We start from the raw sequence: 23,607 nt of genomic DNA, 5'->3' as shown, positions 1-23,607 counted from the left end.
ATAATAATAATAATAATAATAATAATAATAATAATAATAATAATAATAATAATAATAATAATTTAATAAATTTGAAAACAACGCCAAAAAATATACAATTTTTGTTGTAGTAAAAATTTTGACTTATGAAATGACCATCGTATATATTATATTATATTATATTATATTATATTATATTATATTATATTATATTATATTATATAGCCTTTGGCTAATCGAGCCAAGCTGATACTAATTGTCTATAACAGCGGTGACCAAAGCGGGTGTCGTCATTACATCGTGTAATCACAGACATTCAAACGGGTACGAGGAGTTTCCTGTACATTGCTGTGTGTTTCATTCACGTACTGAAGGCAAACAGTGGTGGTATAATGTCGCTCTACAAACTCTGTCTCTACAAGCAGTAAGAGGTGGTTTCTTAAATAATGAGAAAGAGAACTTCTTTGTTGTTCTGTCGGACAAAATGTAATATGTTTACTTTGCTCAACGGTTCAATTAGGAATATATAGAAACATTAATTGCCACGCAGAATACTGTATTATTATTACTATTATTATTATTATTATTATTATTATTATTATTATTATTACTGACCACTAAGTATATGTTTCTATAATTCTTCTGTACGTGCATGAATATTAATATTTTTAGATCTTCTCCCTAAAAGCATAAAATTATTAGGAATTATCTCAATTTTTATCTTCTTAATCTTTAGATGAGGGTAACTATTCAGTAGTTATTCATTTAATAATAATATAATAGAAAATTGATTATATTAAACGCCAGGAATTGACATGTCTTAAATCATAGCCAAGAAGAGAAAGATGAGATAAATAAATGTAAGGAAGTCAGCTACCTAATGGGGTTTGAAATATCTCGTGCTCTAAAGCCTTTTAATAGAACAGAATTTCTCAAAAGAGTAATGATTAAAATAGCTTAAATAACTTGTCCATAAGAAGTTTTTAATTTTGAAAAAACTACGAATTTCTCGACCAAGTATCGAAAGAAGAATTTAGAAAATTCCTGATTATATTCAAGAGGAAGGTTAAAAAAGGAAGCAAGAAAAATCGTATGTTATTCACTGGCTCTTGATGGCAGCAGCGACATTACTGATACAGCAAAGCTTGAGATTTTTATCCGCGGGATTGATCAAGGTGTTAGTACAGGAACCACCACTGGTTGTAGTTTTCATGCCAAGTATCTTTCCTCAATCTCCTTATTTCATAGGCTGTCTGTCGCATGTAATCACTGCAACTCGAGTTTTGGTCACCGCTGGTCTTAACCTTAATCTTTCGTTATTCTGTGGGCCTCCGTGGCCTATAATATGAATACGTTTACCTTTGCCAACCTTGCCACATACATTGCAACGGTTTCTCTGAGTCGGCTTTTATCTCTGACTAACTATTGAAGTAAAATAAAATTGAAGAAATAAAATCTGCTCCACCACAAAGCCTCAGAGCAGACAGTGTTCTGTTTCACGTCGCGATAATGACAGGATTATTAAGTTTTTATTCATTGATTTGCGCAAGTGATACATAGGAGTTGCCTACATTCAAATTGGGTTGCATGCCTCTGGCGAAGTGATGGAAAGGAGAAATTACAGTAAAGGGACGAGGAATATCACGCCCCGGACATGAGGCAGACCCGTAGCCTACGTGCAAGGTTGCACCTGTAATTTCCGAGTTTGAGGCGGGTTTCAACCGTCTCCTCATTTAAAGTTTTATGTTGCTCGTTCTAATTTTTTTGAAAGCCTATTGTTCGGTTACATTGTTATGTTTATGTTTACAAACGTTCATATTCAATATATTACTGTTAATCACTGAATTTCTATAGCATAAAACGTGCTTGAAAGTTACCCAACGTAATTAACAGCTAATTGGACATGGGAGGAGCAGTGATCATGGCGTGTCTTGCAAGATACCTGAAAGATGGGCCGCGTGTACGAGCTGTCATTACAACCCTTGCTGTAATGAAGTATACGGGAACAACATCGTTAGGAGAGTATTTTCACACTCTACTATATACAGTCACGAAGCTTGAGTTTTGAGGGTGCTAGAAACAATAGACTGTGACGGTACTATTTTGCATTGCCTGTAATGAGGCGATATTAGCGATCCTAGTGGTGAGCAACTACCTAATGTTTGCATATTTACTACGTATTGAGCTTCGCGACTGTATATACTAGACTGGTATTTTGTTGTGTGATCTTCAGCCTCCTGTAGACGGAAAACTGTTCAACTATTTGCTAGACGTAACATAGTCTATTTCGGAACTCCTCGCGAACTTTTTGTAGTGTGTTCTGACTAATCCGCTTTCTTGGGTTATTATTCTATTTATTAGTTCTTGAATATCCTCAGACGGAGTAGTATGAAACACTGTTTTCAAATGACCCCAAAGAAAGAAGTCGAGCACCGTCGGGTCTTAGTATTTTAATTTAGTAAATTTGATTAATTGAATTTAAGAAATTACCCAAAATAAACTGTGTTTCCATCCTACAAGCAACTGACAATAACAGCAATCCAGGTTGCCAAGCGACGATAGGAAACAAAATATGTGACAACAGATGAATGAGAATTTTAAACAGTTGTATTCTCTTTCTGATTTAAGTATCATAATATAGGGATATCATTTGGAATTTGAAAGGGTAGGTGGGGTGAGCGTGTGCCTAAAATATTATTAATCCTAGTTTTAAACTTCCCCTCAATAACTAAACTGATGAGTTTTTTTGTTTAAATTAAATTTAATTGAAATAAATAGTTATTTAGCCTGAGAAGTTTTGAAATGAAATCCCCGTATATAATTTGTATTAGTATCAGAAATTGTAAGAAAACTTAAAAAATTACAAACTATGTGTTACATATCGATGGAAAGGTCTTATCCTCAAGATTCCGGGAAAATACTAAGTTGTTCAAAATTGTTACATTCATGGTCAAAAAAATTAAAAGTAAATGGGTTTCATAATTACGGCCGTACTTCGGCCACGGCCACCTGGATGTAAACGTCTTATTCACAGTATTGAAAACTTTGAAATCTGTGAATAAGTACCGTGGACATGAACCGAAAGTTCCAACAAACGTGCTGACATCATTGCAATCGATAGGAAGATGAACATTGACTTTGTTAGTCGACCCAACAGGATGTTTTGAAAAAAAGTGATGCACAGAGCAGAGAAGTGAATTGTGAAAAGAAGAGACACTCTGAACTTTGCTTCAAATATCTGGAAGAAAAATACAACGTATTTCAATCGCTGGGAGGTTTGGAGCACGTGGAACTATTTCAAAATTTTGCGTAATTTCTTTTCTATAGATTTCATACCAATACATAAATTCTCCAGGACTATCTATACAAATTTTAAATTCCTTTTTGTCGGATCCCGGCCACTTAGCCACTCGTAATGAGTGCACCTCTGCACATAGTGTGTTGGACATTGTGCCACTGTCACACATCTGTGACACAGTACATGAGGGTTGGCCACTGAAGGGAAACTGAGAGGTGGAACTTAAACTGAGAGGATTCAATCCGGCATCGGAACTGGAATCCGGTGTGGCTTAGTGGTTAAAGCGTCAGCACGTAGAGCTGAAAACCCGGGTTCGGATCCCGGTGCCGGAGAGAATTTTTCTCCGCTCCATCCATCCTTCATCATATGAAAACGCAGAATTCCTATGTACTTCGGTACATCATAATAAAACACATTAAGTCAAAAATATTACTTCTGAGAAAAAAAGTGTATATAATCTACATAATGTAAGTTATGTGTATAAAATTGGAATTAGAAAATTAAATACACAAAAAGAGAAACAACTTATAATATTTTGAGAATTCAGTTCTTTCAAAGCACCTTTTTCACAGAGGTAATATTTTTGATTTCATGTGTTTATATTATTATGATGTACCGAAATACATATGATATTTCCGTGCAGATATTCTGCGTCATCATATAATGAAAGATGAGTGGAACGGAGAAAAATTCTCGTCGACGGGATTTGAACCCGGGTTTTCAGCTCTATCCACTAACCCACACCGGATTCCCATCCCGATGTCTGATCGAATCCTCTCAGTTTAAGTTCCACCTCTTGGGTTCCCTCTAGTGACCTACCTTCATGCACTGCGTCATAGATGTATGACAGTGGCACAATGTCCATACATGTGCAGAGGTGCACTCGTTATGAGTGACTAAGTGGCCGGGATCCGACGGAATAAGCGCCGTCTTAAATCACTAAGTGATTATTCGCATATCATATATTATTATGATATGCCGAAGTACATATGATATTACCGTGAAGATATTCTGCTTCATCATATGTTGAAAGATGAGTGGAGCAGAGAAAAATTCACTTTAGTGATTTAAGACGGCGCTTACTCCGTCAGATCCCGGCCACTTAGTCACTAATAACGTGTGCACCTCTGCACATGTATGGACACTGTGCCACTGTCATACATCTATGACGCAATGCATGAGGGTTGGCCACTAGAGGGAACCCAAGAGGTGGAACTTAAAACTGAGAGGATTCGATCCGACATCGGGATGGGAAACCGGTGTGGCTTAGTGGATAGAGCGTCAGCACGTAGAGCTGAAAACCCGGGTTCAAATCCCGGTGCCGGAGAGAATTTTTCTCTGTTCCACTCATCTTTCTTCATGTGTTTAGCCTACGACATTATATTGTTGTTGTTTAGTCAACTGTCCGAAGACAGGTCTGAACCTCACAAGTGATACCAAGAAGGCAGTACTTATGAAGCAACTAGGTCAGGAGATAATGGGGTAGGATGGCCAGTTCCTTTCCCCCTCCATTGTATACATCGCCAACTAGCTACATATTACACTAGTCTGACTTCAGATGCATACAAACAAATTGTTCTTCCTCTGACACATATCGTCAAGTGAGATGTACTGCCTGATAAATAATAGATATACATTACCAGTCAGAATCTCAATCAGAGGAAGATAAATTATTATATTATATACGTATAAATAAGAATAATAATATTTACTGGATATTCTCATGTGCTTTATATACAGTATACCAGTTAATTGTGAAATTGTCTCTGACGGAGAAACGGTTTCCTGTTTTTGGATGTAAGTTTCTGGTGAAATGTGCGTATTCCCTAATTTCTTCAGTTCATGGTTTTTTGTTCATCCGTTCAGTTACAGAGTAGTATATCATGCTAATGCATTAGATAAGAACTAATAAAACAAGTGCATGTGTTCTTACGTGATGTTAAATCATAGAAACCAGGAATCACTTGTTGCTTAATATTTGTAGTTTTATTATCTTTGTCAAACCGGCTGCAAGGTGAAAACTTTCGCCTCCAGCAGATTTAGCTTTTATACTCGCACACTAACTTTTTATTGATGTTCTAATTGTTTTAACAGTGCTTCGAGAGATGTTCGCTTGTTCTCTAAAAGCAACATGTTCCGACCCTTAATCCCATGGGTTGTTTTATGACGCCCACTGTGTTGAACGATATTGTTCGTGAGGTCTTCTCCTTGGCAACACACGAACACAGACCATCTTTGTGCTTCTCGCTAAATACTTCCGGAAGAATTTCCTTGAAGACACTACAGTACACTTCCAATGTTATCGTAGGGTACTAAATGGTAAGATCGCTTAGCTTTTAGCCCAATACAGTATCACTTCCCGTTGCTATAGTACAGCGGCTAGGTGGCTTTTAGGCCCGTAACACACTTGAAGAGTTTTCGCCAGCGAGAAATGTGTTGCGAGAAAATTAAAAAATTGATAACATGGATTCAAATGGACGTCCACACACTGGAAGAGATTCTCGCTCAAGGCAAAAACCTCGCGCTAGTTTCTCGCTGGAATCGGTAGCTCAGCGAATTTTCTTGACACATTTATCAAAGATGTTTGAAATTTATACTCTTTATGACCATTGAATGTAGAAAAAGATATCACAGATGGCGATGAATTGTATTGTTTTTATCTGAAAATGAGGAAAGATGGCTGATAATTGCAGTCAGAAACTTATCGAACTTGTATGATGTCACCCGTAGACCTATTTATATGATACACGGGATGAGAACTATAAAAACACGAAATTCAAAGAAGAAATCTGAAGACAAATATCAGATTATCTGAAAATAAATAGGGTTATATTTTATTTTGATGAGATTTAATAGTATTGATTTAACATTTGAAATAATTTATTTATATATCTTAACAGTTTACGTAATTTTAATCAGAATATAGCAAAGAATTCTCTATCATATCATGAATGGCAAAAAAAAAAAAAAAAAAAAAAACTGTGGTCCATTGAACCTGAAATATCGCCTAAACGTATCATCATTCAAATCGAAACCAGTGTCCAAAACTCGCCCTTATTTTCGTAAGATACAATGTGATTTTCAGATATTTCTGGCTTTAATTTTAGACCTACTTCTTCTTTTCATGAACAAAATATGTTCATGTAACTCCATTTCCTCATCATCTGAATACTCAGATTCAACAAAGCGTTCGTACGTAATTTGTAAAGTACGACAATATACTTACAGGTTATATATTTAAGCACGACAATATACGTAAATACATAACCTATAATATTTCCCCCAACGAGTCATTACTATAATCAGATAAATGCTTTCTGCATGAAGGCAGTGCATAGATGATCATAGCGAGGTGTGATCTGTGATAAAGAGAACTCGCCAAGTGTGTGGAGGAAGGCTCTTCGCCTCTTTCTCGCAACACATTTCTCGCTAGCGAAAACTCTTCAGGTGTGCTACGGGCCTTACTCCGGGAACATGTTGTGGTAAGCAGGAACGGTGTTTGAGTAATTTCCTAAGGATATTCCAGTTTTCCCAGCCACCGTCAGGTGAAAATGTCTTGAACTACGAGGCGAATATCTTATTCAATGGGAATGTTATCTTTCTTACTTATGGCTTTTAAGGAACCCGGAGGTTCATTGCCGCCCTCACATAAGCCCGCCATCGGTCCCTATCCTGAGCAAGATTAATGCAGTATCTATCATCATATCCCATCTCCCTCAAATCCATTTTAATATTATCCTCCCATCTACGTCTCGGCCTCCCCAAAGGTCTTTTTCCCTCCGGTCTCCCAACTAACACTCTATATGCATTTCTGGATTCGCCCATACGTGTTACATGCTCTACCCATCTCAAATGTCTGGATTTAATGTTCCTAATTATGTTAGGTGAAGAATACAATGTGTGCAGTTCTGCGTTGTGTAACTTTCTCCATTATCCTGTAACTTCATTCCTTTTAGCCCCAAATATTTTACTGAGGATCTTATTCTCAAACTTCCTTAACCTCTGTTCGTCTCTCCAAGTTTCACAACCATACAGAACAACCGGTAATATAACTGTTTTATAAATTCTAACTTTCAGATTTTTTGACAGCAGACTGGATGACAAAAGCTTCTCAATCGAATAATAACAGACATTTCCCATATTTATTCTGCGTTTAATTTCCTCCCGAGTGTCATTGATTTTTGTTACTGTTGCTCCAAGGTATTTGAATTTTTCCACCTCTTCAAAGTACAAATGTCCAATTTTTATATTTACATGGGAATGTTATCTATCACCTGAAAATATTCCATTTTCAAAATACACTTCAGAACTGCCATACAACACCAGATTACCCTAAATGGAAATTGTCCACCAATTGGCAACCCTAGCCAACGGCCCTTCATTTCTTTAACAATAATTAACATATTCTCATGTGCTGTATATCGCAAGTGGAATGCAGCGGGAACTATTGCAGTCTGTCTTTTCACTGGCGTCTCAAGCACAGCAAAAGACATTGGAATGGCAGCAATGTGAGCTTACCCGTTTGGCTCGTTATCTGTATAGCAATCTGCTGCCACTCCAGCATAAGCAATGGGAGCATTTCACTCACGACTGATGCTGCAAGTCTACTATTATTTTTGAGTGCGCGTGTACGCAAGCGATTTACATTTTTTTTAAAGCGATAGTCTTTTACACACACATACAGACACGAACACGCATATAATGGTCATCAATTCTAGGTAGGTACTTTAACATGTGTTTCCGTAGTGTAGCGGTTATCACGTGCGCCTCACACGCGCAAGGTCCCCGGTTCGATCCCGGGCGGAAACATAGTTGTTTTTTTTAAGTAATATTGTATTCGATTCAATTAATCATCGTTTCGATAGTGTAGTGATTATAGTTGTTGCGCCTTCCGCAAGTTTTCCGTTTCGATTACGGGCGGAAAACAGTTTTGTATTATGTAATTCTGTTCTCGTAAGTAAAATTATCGTCGCTTTTAAGGCTGGTTCACAATAAACCGGGAACGAGAGCCAGAGTGAAAACGAGAAGCAGAGAACGTGAATATGAAAATTTTTGATTCACAATAAACCGAGAACGTAGACGACTATGCATTTTTTTTAATCGAACAACATGCTCCATTACAGAGTAATAATACATGTTTTAGATTTTCAGTTTCCTACGATAATTATACATTTGAATACAATGATATTACGTAAGGAAGATAGAGAATTAATACAAATACATATATATGGCTTAACCTAAATAAAAATAAAAGAAAGTATATATACATGATTGGAATATATTGCAATTGTGAGTTTTTTTTAACAAATTGGTAATTTTATAAAAGTTGAATGATAAATATGTGTAACCTAGCAATAAATGCATTCCTACAATTGTTCAAAATCTATTGAATTGGTGAAGGTAATGAATGGTTGAAGATGAAATTTTATAAGCTGATATTTGTTAGGTGGCCAACTTGCTGTCTTCGAGATGCTGTTTCTTAGAATTCCCCTTTGTTTTCTTAATATTGTGCAGTCATACAGCAAGAGATCTATAGTCTGACCTCCTCTATTACACGGACATGTTGCATTCTCCAGTAACTTGAATCGATGGAGGTAGGCTCTAGTCGTCCCGTGTCCTGTCGCCATTGATGTGAAGATGGCTGTAATATTTAATTCCATCTTAAGCCTCTCTTTTACATTAGGAAAGTAGGATTTTGTTATCGCTGCCTTTGTGGTGTCGTCCCATTCTTCTTGCCATTTTAGTTTTCCTTCTTCTTCTATTTCACTTAGAATAATACTTTTTGGGATTTTATCATAACATACTGCTGCATCCTTGTTTTGTGCCGCTGCCTTCGCTAGTCGATCCGCAAGTTCATTACCGTATGTTCCGACGTGGGCCTTGATCCAGAAGAATTCTATCGTCCAGTTTACTATACATATCGATATGCATGTCAATAACGATATCTAAAGTCGATATTACGCATTCTGATGTTATTTGTGTATAATTGACCAATGGCGTTCTCTCATGAGTACAAGGCAGCCAACATAAACACAGGTTAACCAACTTCAAAATTTCAACGGTACTATAAATATGCCCATGCATCTTTATTATCACAACCTATTTTAAGTCTACCATAACGTAAAATAATTAGAGAAGAAACATTTGTAATAGAACAAAAATGAACACAACAGTAGTTATTGAATTGAAGCATGAATATGTAGTGTGTCATACAACCAATACAGTAATAAAATATGATTCACTTACGATCGCTGTTCAAAGATGCAGCTATTGAAAGCCACGTATTCTCCTTCATTTTCTCATCTTTATACGAGGCGCGCCGCTTATCGTAAACGTGAGGATTTTCCTCAAGACTCAATATTAGAATCTCATCAAATAAAACTTGCTCCATGATGCACAGCACAGAACAAAATAATGCATAGGTTATGTCACGGTCTTCTTGCTACAAAATATACGACGACAAAATAGCTTTCAGATGGCAATTGAATTTATCTAGTGGGCTGTGATGGAAACGTGAACGCCAAAGTTGAAACTTGGCCAACTCTCCGTTCCTGATACCGGGCCCCGGCAAGCTTTTCGTTCATTGTGAATGCTCACATTTTAATGTATACATTTTAACAATTTTACCATTTTCGTTTTCGTTCCGATTCTCGTTTCCGGTTTATTGTGAACCAGCCTTTATTCCAAAATCTCGAAACTCCAGAAAACATTTTTCAGTAAGAATAAGACAATTAATGGTGCATAAGCTGTTGCTTTCACAAAATAAAACACCAAAACTTCTCATTGATCATTTACCAGATTTGTGTTAACAGAATGAAGCATCAAAAATTCTTATATGAAACACACTGCTCGTCGATATAGAAGAAAGTCGATGTTCACCTACTTAGATACAACACGCGGAGTAAGTCCCCTACAATCGGCAAGCGTCATGTTTAGGTAGAGCCAAGACCAGACTCAGAATCAAAGTCATGGGCAGGAAAACATCGATCATATGGGGATGGGTAATGCGTATTTAGGAGTAATAAATAAACAATAATATAAGGTAAAAAGGTAAAGGTATCCCCGTCACACGCCATGAAGGCACTTGGGAGGGCATGGAGGTAGGTAGGTAGCTAGGTAGATAGGTAGATAGATAGATAGATAGATAGATAGATAGATAGATAGATAGATAGATAGATAGATAGATAGATAGATAGATAGATAGATAGATAGATAGATAGATAGATAGATAGATAGATAGATAGATAGATAGGTAGGTAGGTAGGTAGGTAGGTAGGTAGGTAGGTAGGTAGGTAGGTAGGTAGGTAGGTAGGTAGGTAGGTAGGTAGGTAGGTAGGTAGGTAGATAGGTAGATAGATAGATAGATAGATAGATAGATAGATAGATAGATAGATAGATAGATAGATAGATAGATAGATAGATAGATAGATAGATAGATAGATAGATAGATAGATAGATAGATAGATAGATAGATAGATAGATAGATAGATAGATAGATAGATAGATAGATAGATAGATAGATAGATAGATAGATAGATAGATAGATAGATAGATAGATAGATAGATAGATAGATAGATAGATAGATAGATAGATAGATAGATAGATAGATAGATAGATAGATAGATAGATAGATAGATAGATAGATAGATAGATAGATAGGTACTTTATTGCTTGGACATAAGTACATAATGCATAGCAACGTCAATATAAATAAAATCATAAAAGATTAGTTGCCAAGTTAAAATATTCGTTAATGCTATACAAACTGTGTTCATACAATTTTCTTTTAATTAACGATTTGAATGAATCATAATTTAAATTTTTAGTTGAATTTGGTAAGCTATTATAAAACTTCAGAGACATATAATAAAACTGTTTTGTGTAGTCTTGTATCTGCATTAATCAAGACTTATATCGTTACAACTTCTCGTATGGTGTTCGTGAAAATGCAAGTTCAAAGGGAAATTATCTATATTCATTTTGGTATATAACAAACACTGCAATACATATAACGATGGAAGAGTGAGAATTTTACAGGATTGAAATAACGGTTTACAATGTTCTTTTGGTCCAACACCAAAAATAATTCTCACTGCTTTCTTCTGTAATTTAAAAATATTAAAAGATGAACTATGATTCCCCAATAATAAAACACCATATTGAAGATGGCTATGAATATATGAAAATTATATATAGATAATAATAATATAATAATATAATAATAATAATAATCATAATAATAATAATAATAATAATATCAGTAGCAAGAATGTTAACTGTTAAACATTCTAAAGTAGTGATATTTTAGGCTTTCCGATGGTCGAGCCATGGAATTGACAGATATAAATTGGAAAACTGCTGGAAACTATTAATTCTTCACGATTCAGCGGTGGTAAAGAGACTGGAAATAATGCGAATATTTATTTTATTTCTGTACACATCTACCGTAAAAAGTCGTCCTTGAATTCTGAATAAAAACTCGCTCGCTGTATACTTGGCCGAGTAAATAAATATAACCACCTTATTTATGTAATCCAGCCGATCATTCAACACACTTAGGATCAGGCTGGTACTTGTAGGTGTGCACCACTGTAAAGTAGGCGACCTCAAACGAAATTGTTGTTCGCCTCATTCTCACAACTTGGTATAGGAAGCATTCGTTTCCAGACTCACTGATAGAAAGTGCATTCAGACTTTTATTGAGGTCGAGTTAAATTGCTGTCAGAGAGCATGCTATTATGGGTCGTGATCCTTCCTGCGGCGGGTCCATCGCTGCGCTAGTAAGCCACGTCAAATTCGCCGGAATTGAGTAGGCTATAGCCTAGAGTGTATTGACGAAGCGAAGTAGTACAATGTAATACATTATATACAGGGCGAACCATAAATAACGTAATTAATTTCAGGGGATGGATTAAAATATATTTCAAACAAACAGTTTAGTACAGTGATGTCAAAGCAAGCGCATTTTTCTGACCTTGACGTCGTGCGCGGGCATCAAGCGCTACTTACGGAAGAAGGAATAGCAGCCTGTTAGGATTAAGAAAACAGTGGTGCACAAATTTCAAACGTAACTTGAAATTTTATGTCTTTATTTTTATATAGCTCCTTTCTATTTGATATTATCTTTATTGTCTGCAAAATAAAAGTATTTACACCAACTTCTTGATATTGCAGTTGTGTTTTAAACTTTAATAACATAATAAAGAGTTAAGAAGGAATATTCTCATAAATTACGTAGTGCCAACAACTATAGGCCTACTGTACTAAGTGAATGAAACATATCATTCATAAAGAAAGTGATATCTAAAAAAAAAAAAAAAAAAAAAAAGAGACTGAGTATGCCATGATAAGTTGGAATTGATCTTGGTGGTATCTTTAGCCCTATAAAAGTAATCAATGAACTAATCAAAACAATATTATAGTACAAAGCAAAGTTACCTAGGTACTGTATATGTTTTAAATGTAATTAATATTACATAACAAAACTCTTATCGTATTATGCTTTTAAGGTGATATTGGTGAGCAACTTCCTATCATCAGAATATTAAATTATTTTCTCGAAACCTGCTGAAGCTATAGAGCTGACATTTTTATAACACATGGGCACGTATCTTTTGCTTATGATGTATCAGTAGTTGCTTTGTTAATTCATTTTCTTACAAGCATTAATTTTCCATGAGAATATTTTCAAATTTGTAATACACTATCTTCATTAATACGTATTTACGGTATATTAGATTTACGACAACATTGATTCAGTACATGTAAGGCTAGCTACTAAATAAATAGGCCTATATCTGAAAATTTCATTTTTCTGTAAACAAATTGAAAAAGTATTCCTTTTGAATAAAAAATCATACTTGTGAAAAATGAGCATTAAAATTAAAACTTACAAACCTACATTCTTATAATGCACTTATACTTCTCAGACATATTTAAAAATTAACATGGATACAGTTTTAATACGTTCTCTTCCCTTTATTCATTGAATCAGTGCTGGTTATCCCTGAATATAGCTCGACCAAGCGGCATATACTAATCTCACTCGTCTGTCTCTTTCCTTTCAGATGTAAAGCGCTCAGTCTCTACTGAGCTCTAAAGCGTGCGCTTGCGCCTATGGGCATCAATTGATATCACTGGTTTAGTATAATTTGTTTGTTTCTGAAATAAAAATTGTTCTATATAACACATTTTATAGCGTGTTTTAGGAAAGCCATTGATTTAATTCTCAAGTTATGATCAGTCAATTTAGGAGAGCGGTGCATTATGATGAATGATAAATGATTGAAAGAATTTTAGTTTTGTTCTTTAAATGTGTAAAAATTTGATCCGAACAAATGTAACATTTTAAAATTCGTTTGCAGACGAATTTATATAATTAGTGTTAATCTAATCGATTAATCGATCTATTTCTGTTGTACGATTAATCGATCAAAAATATTTAATCAAATAATCGAGTCGATTAAAATTAATCGGTTGTATTTGATATTAATTATTATTTTGTTAATACAAACTCATACTAAAAATTCCGACAATATTCCTCTCTCGAAAATTGCTTACTTAAAAGCACAATAGTACTGTTATTTTGTAACTGCAAAGCAGGTAGCGTAGGAAAAATCTTTGCACAAACACTTCAGAAATAGATGGAGATATGAGGACAGTGACCTAGCCTACCTCTAATGAAAGTTGAAACAATGCGAAACCCTTATTTAAGTTTTATGGTTTTCCAAGAAAGCTTCCACCTTTTTGTCAGCTCATCTTCCTAGCATATGAAATACATACTTTTCTGGGATTCGTCCCCCTCATCCCTTATAAAATAGCCATGTCTACACTGTGTGTAAGTGAGAGCGTAACTATCTTCTTCTCTTTCTAAAATCTGGTAATTCGATTACAATAGCGGCCAGTCTTCTGTTTCGACCGCTGTACTTTTGCAGTTGCAGATTCTGTACTGAATTTGTATATGAAGTTTGTGTGTTTAGTTTGATAAAAAAATCGGTTTTCTCTGGTCTGTGAAAAGTTTAAACTCCATTATGTTATATGAGAATTAGAGAGGTAAACTCGATTAAACGTTTGGATTTAAATTGAACGATCGTGGAGAAGTGCTTGATAGAAACAAAAATTTCGTGTTTGAGATGCAGGAAACATTGTTACTAAACGTAGAGCGGCACTTAATTCGGAGCATGTGAATGCACTCACATTTTTAAAATCATAGCTGAAGCAGTATTAACTAGGTGAGTCTTCATACTTCTTGTTATTTATGTTTGTCTCAAAAATTCCCGGAGAAATTCACACAATAAATTATAAGCCTCATAATAAATATGTTAGTAAATAACTAAAATGGTATTCATTAGGAATATTTATTTTTCAGTCACCGACTTTACTGCAATATATGTAAGGTGCAAAACCTTTACGTTACATGTTTTAAAAATTGTATGAACGTTTTCGTTGGACTAAGCCAACATCATCAGATACGACATTCACTCTAGCAATATCATTAGTCTCTACAAATACAATACATATTAAATGGCATACAGGGTAATAAAACATACTAAGAACCAACATAGGATACAAATGTTATTCTTGTGTGACTGCCCTTATTATCAAATAGTTAAAAGTACACATGTAAGATACAATATGTATATATGTGTTTGCAAGTCTTCACAAGTAAAATAATAAAAAATAAAAATAGAATAAACTGCATATTGTAAAATGTGAAGAGATGCAATTACAGTACATATATATATATATATATATATATATATATATATATATATATATATATTTGAAATATATTAGTGAATTTGTTTATGTTCGTGTTCTTATTTCTTATTGATGTACGTCTTTCTTATGTCATCTGTTGGTTTTCGTATGTTTTTATTACTCTGTATACTATTTAATATGTATTGTATTTGTAGAGACTAATGATATTGCTAAAGTGAATGTCGTATCTGATGATGTTGGCTTAGTCCAACGAAAACGTTCATACGATTTTTAAAACATGTAACGTAAAGGGTTTTGCACCTTACATATATTGCAGTAAAGTCAGTGACTGAAAAATAAATATTCCTAATATATATTACAGACTTTTCTGAAAATCAATCAAAAATGAATTGCAAAATAAAATGGTATTATTTTGTAATACGATACAGTATAAACAAATATGTAACATTTTATACGTATGCTTACCACCGAACACAAATTAAATTTAACAGTAATGTGTATTACAGTATATTAGAACTTTTTCCAATCGATCAAAGCTCGATTAATCGATTAAATTCAAATCGTTAATCGATTAAATATTTTGATCGATCGACAGCACTAGTTATTAATATTAATATAGAGTAGCTGCTTCAGTAATATCTCAGTAATCCATAAATATTCATCTATTATTGAAATATAAAGTGTTTCAGACGGAAACCAGGCTTCTGCGAATAATATCCAGGCGTGCTGGGTGGACTGCTACATTAGTTGCGGAAGCTCGCTGCTATACTCTGTTTTGCACATCGGGCAGCTGAACTAATCTGTAATCACGGGCGGTTGTGGCCAGTTTGGGCGGCGCGTGAGGGGAAGGAGGAGTGGAAGAAAAACTTGCTCCAAACTTGTGACCAGACTAGGAACGAAAATATTTTTATACGCAGAAACGTGATTTGCAAATCTGGGCCGCCATTCTTGAAAGTATGTTAGTGTATTAATGCATTCCTGAATACCGAACGATGACATAAACATTTGTTCTTTACTCTTCAGGAGGCAGGAGATACCACACTTTAATTCCCCTGTTTGACGTGAGCCAATAAAAGTAACGGTTGTTATTCGATTCCCGGTAATAGTGCTGGAGAATTATTGGCGTCTATCAGGCTAGATTATTATCTTAGCTCAGAGAGAAACTGGCCACGAACTGGAAAGAAATAAATTAAGTTCCTTCCGGGAGCAAGACATTCATCCAAAAATAGAATGGATGGCACTACATATTGCTAGTTCTGTACTTAGCTTTTTCGTTACTTATTTTTCATCATCATCTTCACTTCATGGTATAGGCTTAGTACCTATTCCGTCTTCACATTTTATTCAGTTCCACCTCTTCCGAGGACATCCGACATCTCTTTTGCCTTTAGGTTGGTATTGTTGTATCAGTGCTGGAATTCGTTCATTATCCATTCCAGACAGGTGTTCTTTCCACTTTTCTTTATAATCTTCAACTTTTTCGTTTATGTTGTATATATTTAATTCTTTACGGATATCCTAATTTCTTATCAAATCCCTTCTTGTACACCCCTTTACTCTGCGAAGAAACCTCATCTCTGCAGCCTGTAATTTACTTTTATCTCGTTCTTTAATTATCCATGATTCGCTTCCATATGTCAACACGAGTACCGCCATAGGTTTATAGAACTTTAGTTTTGTTTCTTTTCTAGTTTTATTTTTTAGTGTTATATTTATTGTTCCGCATATCCACTGGAATTTGCTTATTTTGTTGTCAATATCTCTATCTACGTCATAAGTTATATTACAACCTAAATAATCAAAATGAGTTACCTACTTGTTCTATGGGCTTATTATCAACTATTATTTTTGTACGAATTGGAAATTTACCAATGTGGGCCGTTACTTATTTTTATCTTATTAGATGAAATCGATTTATATTTGATGAGATGAGGATATTGTGATACCAGAGTAGCGTTGGTGTGACAGGAAATCGAAGTACAGCCCTTACTATCATTTTCACTCTGAATCTCAGATGGTCTCGAGAATCGAACGTCAGTGCCTTTGGTGAGTTATAGTTACCTGACGAAGGAAAAAGCGATAGCTCGATATTTGACACCCAGTATAAATAAAGACTGATTCATTAGGTCGGGCGCACACCAAAATAATGCAGCATTTGATCTCGCAACGAAACAGTTTGTTTCAACATGTTGCAGTCGTGTCGGTTGCCGTAATATTAAATGAAGTGCCCCTCACTATGGCCCGAAACAAGACTTCTGCGCAAGTAGTATGTGGGAGGGCTAGGGCCAATGATCGCTCTGAGGGAAGGTATTGGTTGAACGAAGCTACAGTCCGGATCAGCTTACTTAATACCCTAAGGGTGAAACCCAACCATTGTATTGTATTATATTGTATTGTATTTAATAACATTCCATGGTATTCATACATGCTTACAGCTAGAATATGGAACAAGTAAAAAAACTTAATACTATTATAAAGTCTTAATTTATAGTCACAGTCTAGATGAAATATATACAGATGAGATTTACAATATAGTCTACTAGTCTACTAGTAGTATCAATTTCATGAAGTGTTATTGAATGTCATGAATTCACCTACAGAATAGAAGCGTGAGAAATTAGGTACCGGTACTTCTTTAATTTGGCCCTAAATAATTTTATGTTTTGAGTTTCATTTTTTATATCGATAATGAGGCTATTAAAATTTTTTACTGCCATATAATGCACTCTTTTTTGATAGCACGATAGACTTGCCGATGGAGTATGAAAGTCATTTTTTGAGGTGTATTTATGCTATGAACTGTTGAATTAGTTACAAAGTTTTCACGATTACATACGAGGAAGATTATTAATGAAAAGATATACTGTCAAGCCATGGGCATTATTTGTTTTTTTTTTAATAGTCCTACACGATATCCTAGATTTGGTACCTATTATTATTCTAATTACTCTTTTTCGTAATATAAATATATTGTTACTATCTGTGGAATTTCCCCAGAATATTATTCCAAAACTCATTACCGAGTGGAAGTATGCAAAGTATATTGTTTTTAAGGTATTGATATTTACTATCTTTTGCATAGGTCTAATAGCAAAACAAGCTGAATTTAGTTCGGGGGTAATTTCTTTAATATTATTTTTCCAATTTAACACATTATCGATTTTTAAGCCAAGAAATTTGGTTGTTGTTGTTTCTAATAGGGATCTATTATTAATTATTGCGCTAGAAATTTATGACGTTGAATTTGGACAGAATTTACTACATATGCTAGTGGATTGTGGTGATTTTCTAGTTTGCAGGTTGAATTTTGTTTCGCCAACTTCGTTTCGAATTTCGGTACTGAGAAATACTACAACTGATAATGATTTTATAACTGTTATGTTGGTAGCAGTGACACAAGTTGTCGGTAGTTTAAATTCTGAAAATTGAAATTGTTATAGATTTCTGGGTCGATTACTGGAAGCTAGTAAAATTTGAACTTACTAATAATTAATTAATACCAGTATTAATATTAATACATAAAAGTTATCGTATGTCTTGCTTTGTGTTTTGGTTACAATTAAAGATTATAGTCAGGTAGGCTAAGTGCAAATAAATATATTTCGTGTGATACATGCCTTGAGTAATCGACAGAAATACCATTTCATATTTTAATTAATTTCTTTCGTGTTTAGACTTTCATTACAACAATGGAGTAAATATTCTTAAGCATACATTTCAACGTGGTATTCGTTTTCGGAATCCGTACTAATCATTTCACGTGATCAAACAAAATACATTTTTAGGTTACGTATCGTGAATCGTAAACTGTTTAATCAAAGCAATTAATTTCATATTGTAAGACAAAACACATTTTAATATTAGATCATACAGTAATCTACTAATTACTAACATAATGTGCGAGAGGTGCAGAAGGAAAATATAGCTACTCTTTCACAAATTATTGAACCATTTATAAAACACCTCCCCAACATAAAAATGAGATGTGGTAAATAAGCAACTCATCGTTATTGTTAATACTATATTATTATTATTATTATTATTATTATTATTATTATTATTATTATTATTATTATTATTGTATATAGCATTGTTATTTTACCATCTTTTGGTGATATCTACTATCAGTTGGCAACACTGAAGAGACGGCCAAATTAGCCTTTTAGGAACTACTCTTACGTGATCCTCACTATAGCAATCGCTTGCAGGGATTGGATCATTTCTATCTGAAATCTGCTCTACCTTCTACCACTAGCATCTTACCCCTAGCGGCCTCGAGCTGATGCTGCCTGCAATACACTCCGGCAGCGGCACATATAGACTCCGCTCCCATATGCGTGAAGTTACTCCACAGAGCCCTGGGACGGACCATAGTTGCAACAGTATTGCGCAGCTCTTTGACGCAGTGTTGCCAACCTATTTAGACTAAAAATCCCTCAAATATCTCCAATTTTTCTCTAGATCCGAATAAAAAAAATCCCTAATTTTTAAATATAATTTCAGCTGAAGATCAAATTGTAATCTTTATTGACTGAACCCAGGATTCTCCAGTACGTAGCCATTTGCTCTACGAACTGAGTTATCCGGGAGCTTTGTTTCGGATTTGACAACAAAAAGTAGTCTGTTGGAACCAAATCTGGTGGGTATAGTGGATGACAACGTTTAAAATCACAACCTTGCTCTGTCATCGTAGTTATGCAAATCAAATTTCTCTGCTCGAGTAGTTCTGATACATTTATTGAAAAATTCAGAATTTTCTTAAAGTATATAAAAAGGAATTACACACAGCTGTGAAGTGCAGCATATACAGACATTTCCTTTCTATGCTTAGCATAAACGCCGTATCTGTATGTAGTTATGGAAGAATAAAGCAACTTCATTGAAGGTGTTACAATTTTATATTCTGAAGATTAACCCCTACATAATAAAATGGGAGTAGGTATAAGGGTATAGTACATCAATTATTCATAGATTTCAGAAAGGCATATGACTCGGTTAAGAGAGAAGTTTTATATAATATCCTTATTTAATTTGGTATTCTCAAGAAACTAGTTCGATTAATTAAAATGTGTCTAACAATAAGTGAAAGGTACAGTAGAGTCCGTTTACGCCAGTTTCTGTCGGATGCTTTTCCAATTCACTGCGGGTTAAAGCAAGAAGATGCACTATCACCTTAACTTTTTAACCTTACTCTAGAATATGACATTAGAAAAATTCAGGATAACAGAGAGACTTTGCAATTGAACGACTTCTTGTCTATGCGGATGACGTGAGTATATTAGAAGAAAATCCACAAACGATTAGGGAAAACACGGAAATTTTACTTGAAGCAAGTAAAGCGATAAGTTTGGTAGTAAATTCCGAAATGATTATGTCTCGTGACGAGAATATTGTACGAAATGGAAGTGCAATAAAAATTGGAGATTTATTCTTCGAAGTGGTGGAAAAATTCAAATATCTCGGAGCAACATTAACATATATAAATGACACTCGGGAGGAAATTAAACGAGAATAAATATGGGAAATGCCTGTTATTATTCGGTTGAGAAGCTTTTGTCATCTAGTCTGATGTCAAAAGATTTTAAAGTTAGAATTTATAAAGCAATTATATTGCCGGTTGTTCTCTATGGTTGTAAAACTTGGAGTCAGAGGAACAGAGATTAAAGGTGTTTGAGAATAAGGTGCTTAGGAAAATATTTGGGGCTAAGAGGGATGAAGTTACAGGAGAATGGAGAAAGTTACACAACGCAGAACTGCACGCATTGTATTCTTCACGTGACATAATTAGGAACATTGCATCCAGACGTTTGAGATGGACAAGGCATATAGCACGTATGGGCGAATCCAGAAATGCATATAGAGTGTTAGTTGAGAGGTCGCAGGGAAAAAGAGGCCGAGACGTAGATGAGAGGATAATATTAAAATGGATTTGAGGGAGATAGGATATGATGATAGAGAGTGGATTAATCTTGCTCAGGAGAGGGACCGATGGCGGGCTTATGTGAGGGCGGCAATGAACCTGTGGGATCCTTAAAAGCCGTAAGTAAGTAAGCAAGCCCTACAAAGCGTTAATAAATTAGTTGCTGCATTTTGATAATAATCTTATGGGCCTATTTACTGTAATGCTTTACAATAATGCAATATATGTTTTTTCTCCTTATAAAAATACATAAATTTATAAAAATCTAATATTCTTCAGAGCTTCCAAATGTAATACGGTTATCATAAATGAACGATGGCACTGGTTTATTAGTGGCAATGCTTCAAACTTTGAACTCCTTTATCTTCATTCCACCATTTCTGTAGATCAGGTATGCTCATTCTCTGACTCCCGATTACCTTCCAATGTAGAGCGTGCTGTTCCTCGTTCGAAGCTCGACGGATGACTGCGGAAGGCAGTTCAAGTACTTAGTAAACGTACGAACAGTGCGGGACAATGACACAGTCAAAACTTTTTGTAAGCAATAGTAATATGCGTTACAAGAGCGGTATGTTGACTTTTCATGTTCGAGGAAAAGATTGAAAAAGCGAAACGTAGTTGAGCTTTTTTAATTTCCGAGAACATGAAAACAAACTTACCGCTCGTGAATCGTACATTATTTTGTGCGATGATCGTTTATTACATACCTGAAAGACGAATTTCTAATTAGTTGCAATGAAATCTCCATCTTGGTTTCTGTTTAATGACGGCAACTTCGGAAAACCAAAAATATCTTTCTTCAACATTGTTGCTATAAAATGTTTTCTGTGTTTACTATACTCCAGCAGGCCGTGATATACTGTACGTCTGTCTTTTTTTCCCCCCATCTATAAATGCGAACTTAAAACAAACGGTAAGGTTATGTAATGATTTATTTTTCATTTTAATATTTTAACAATATTATTTATATAACATATTGCAGTAATAACATCGGCAAGTTTGTTGATTTTTTCACGGCTTCCTTAATGTTACTTGCATCACGAATGCAGTAACTTTAGTGCAGTTGTAGAGTTTACTTAATTTTTGCAAATATTTAAAAACAATAATTAACATTGCAATTTAGGTGAAATTGCAGTGGTAAGTTTCCAATTTATAATTATTACTATGTTAAACGTCTCTAAAAATAATATGTTAAAAGCCTAAAGCAGTAAAATGAATGTCGCGCTTAAGCGGTAAGAAGAGGGAAATTGTTATGTGTGTTACGTTGGGAATACTGAATGTGGTATTTCACACTTACCGCGTATTGGTTCTGTGCGGAAAACAAGCAAATACGCACGATCTCGCACAAAATAATTTTTCAGGATTGCAACGTGCACTACAGCTTCAAGAATTGAAAGCACTTCATGAAAGGCAAAACATTGAAGAGAGTCGAACATTTCAGAGTGTTTAGGAGCAAGTTATGTAGTAGGCCTATGTTGGGAATTAGCTAAGGCACTAAAACTCTTCACGGATGGTGAACTTGTAAAGAGATGTATGGTGCCTGAACAAAATATAACTGAGTTAATTATATCTCTGTATTGGAACAGCTCAAATGTGAATTCAGAGAACATAGACTTTGTGATTTTAGACGTATGGAGAGTGATATTAATCTTTTTGTTAATCCTCTCATAGTAAATTTAGTACAATCCGTGAGAGTGCAGTTCCAAGACGAGTTCATTGATTTACAAATTCAGAACTAAATGCGGAGAATATGACTTGACAAGCATTGAACTATTAACAAATGAACAAAATGAAATATCCCAAGATGAGCTTATTCGCTGCCACTATATTAGCTACCTTCGCCTCGACATATGTGTGCGAACAATTATTTTCGAGAATGAAGGTTGCTAAATCCAAAAATCCAAACATAGATCCCGATTAATAGATAAGCGTCTTTTGCGCATTGCAGTAAATTCGTTGGAAATAGGTTTCCGATTATTTGCAGAAAAGAATGCACATGTTGAATAGACTGCAATGTATGGTGGAATATGAAAATAACATTATCTATGATATAATAGTGTCATAACTATATACGAGGCGCATCCAGAAAGTAAGTTTCCCGATTTTTCCCCTTGAAAGTAAACGTAATTGGCCGTGTCAATTGTGCATGCGTAACAGATTTATGACGTATCAATCATATGCCAGCCGGACAGGTCCCGCCTGGTGCCAGTAGCGTGGCAGCAGTGGTCCGAAATGGAAGCTCTTATTCCTTCTCCCGCCGCCTGCGAGGTTCGGTCGGTGATAAAGTTCTTTAATGCACAAAGCATTGCGCCAATTGAAATTCATCACCAGCTCTGTCAGGTCTATGGGACGAACATCATGAGTAAGCAGATGGTGCGTCGCTGGTGTAGGCAGTTTTCCGAAGGTCGTCAAAGTGTCCATGATGAAGAGTGCAGTAGGCGACCGTCTCTCATCAATGATGATCGTGTTGAGCTGGTGCGGCAGTGCGTCATGGAGAACCGTCGCTTCACGATTACGGAGCTGAGCAGCCATTTTCCGCAGATATCTTGATCCTTGTTGCATGAGATTGTCACTAAGCAATTGCTGTTCAAAAAAGTGTGTGCCAGGTGGGTGCCGAAAAACCTGACACCCGAACACAAAATGCAACGTTTAGGAGCACCACTGACATTTCTGCAACGGTATCACGAT

The 23,607-nt window shown here is 35.2% G+C and overlaps 1 protein-coding gene and 1 non-coding gene across 2 annotated transcripts in view; one reads left to right on the top strand and one right to left on the bottom strand.

The window, feature by feature from the left end:
* Positions 1–23,607, bottom strand: part of LOC138697671 (very long chain fatty acid elongase 4-like) — a 503,185-nt gene that overhangs the window by 312,294 nt on the left and 167,284 nt on the right. The gene's annotated exons all lie outside the window — the stretch shown is intronic.
* Positions 8,014–8,086, top strand: TRNAV-CAC (transfer RNA valine (anticodon CAC)). Its single transcript has one exon. It is a non-coding gene; the product is annotated as a tRNA-Val (tRNA).

This window comes from Periplaneta americana, chromosome 4 (genome assembly GCF_040183065.1).
Source record: "Periplaneta americana isolate PAMFEO1 chromosome 4, P.americana_PAMFEO1_priV1, whole genome shotgun sequence".
Taxonomy (NCBI): Eukaryota; Metazoa; Arthropoda; class Insecta; order Blattodea; family Blattidae; genus Periplaneta; species Periplaneta americana.
The sequence above is the reverse complement of the archived record's forward strand: the minus strand, read 5'-3'. Positions and strand labels throughout refer to the sequence as shown.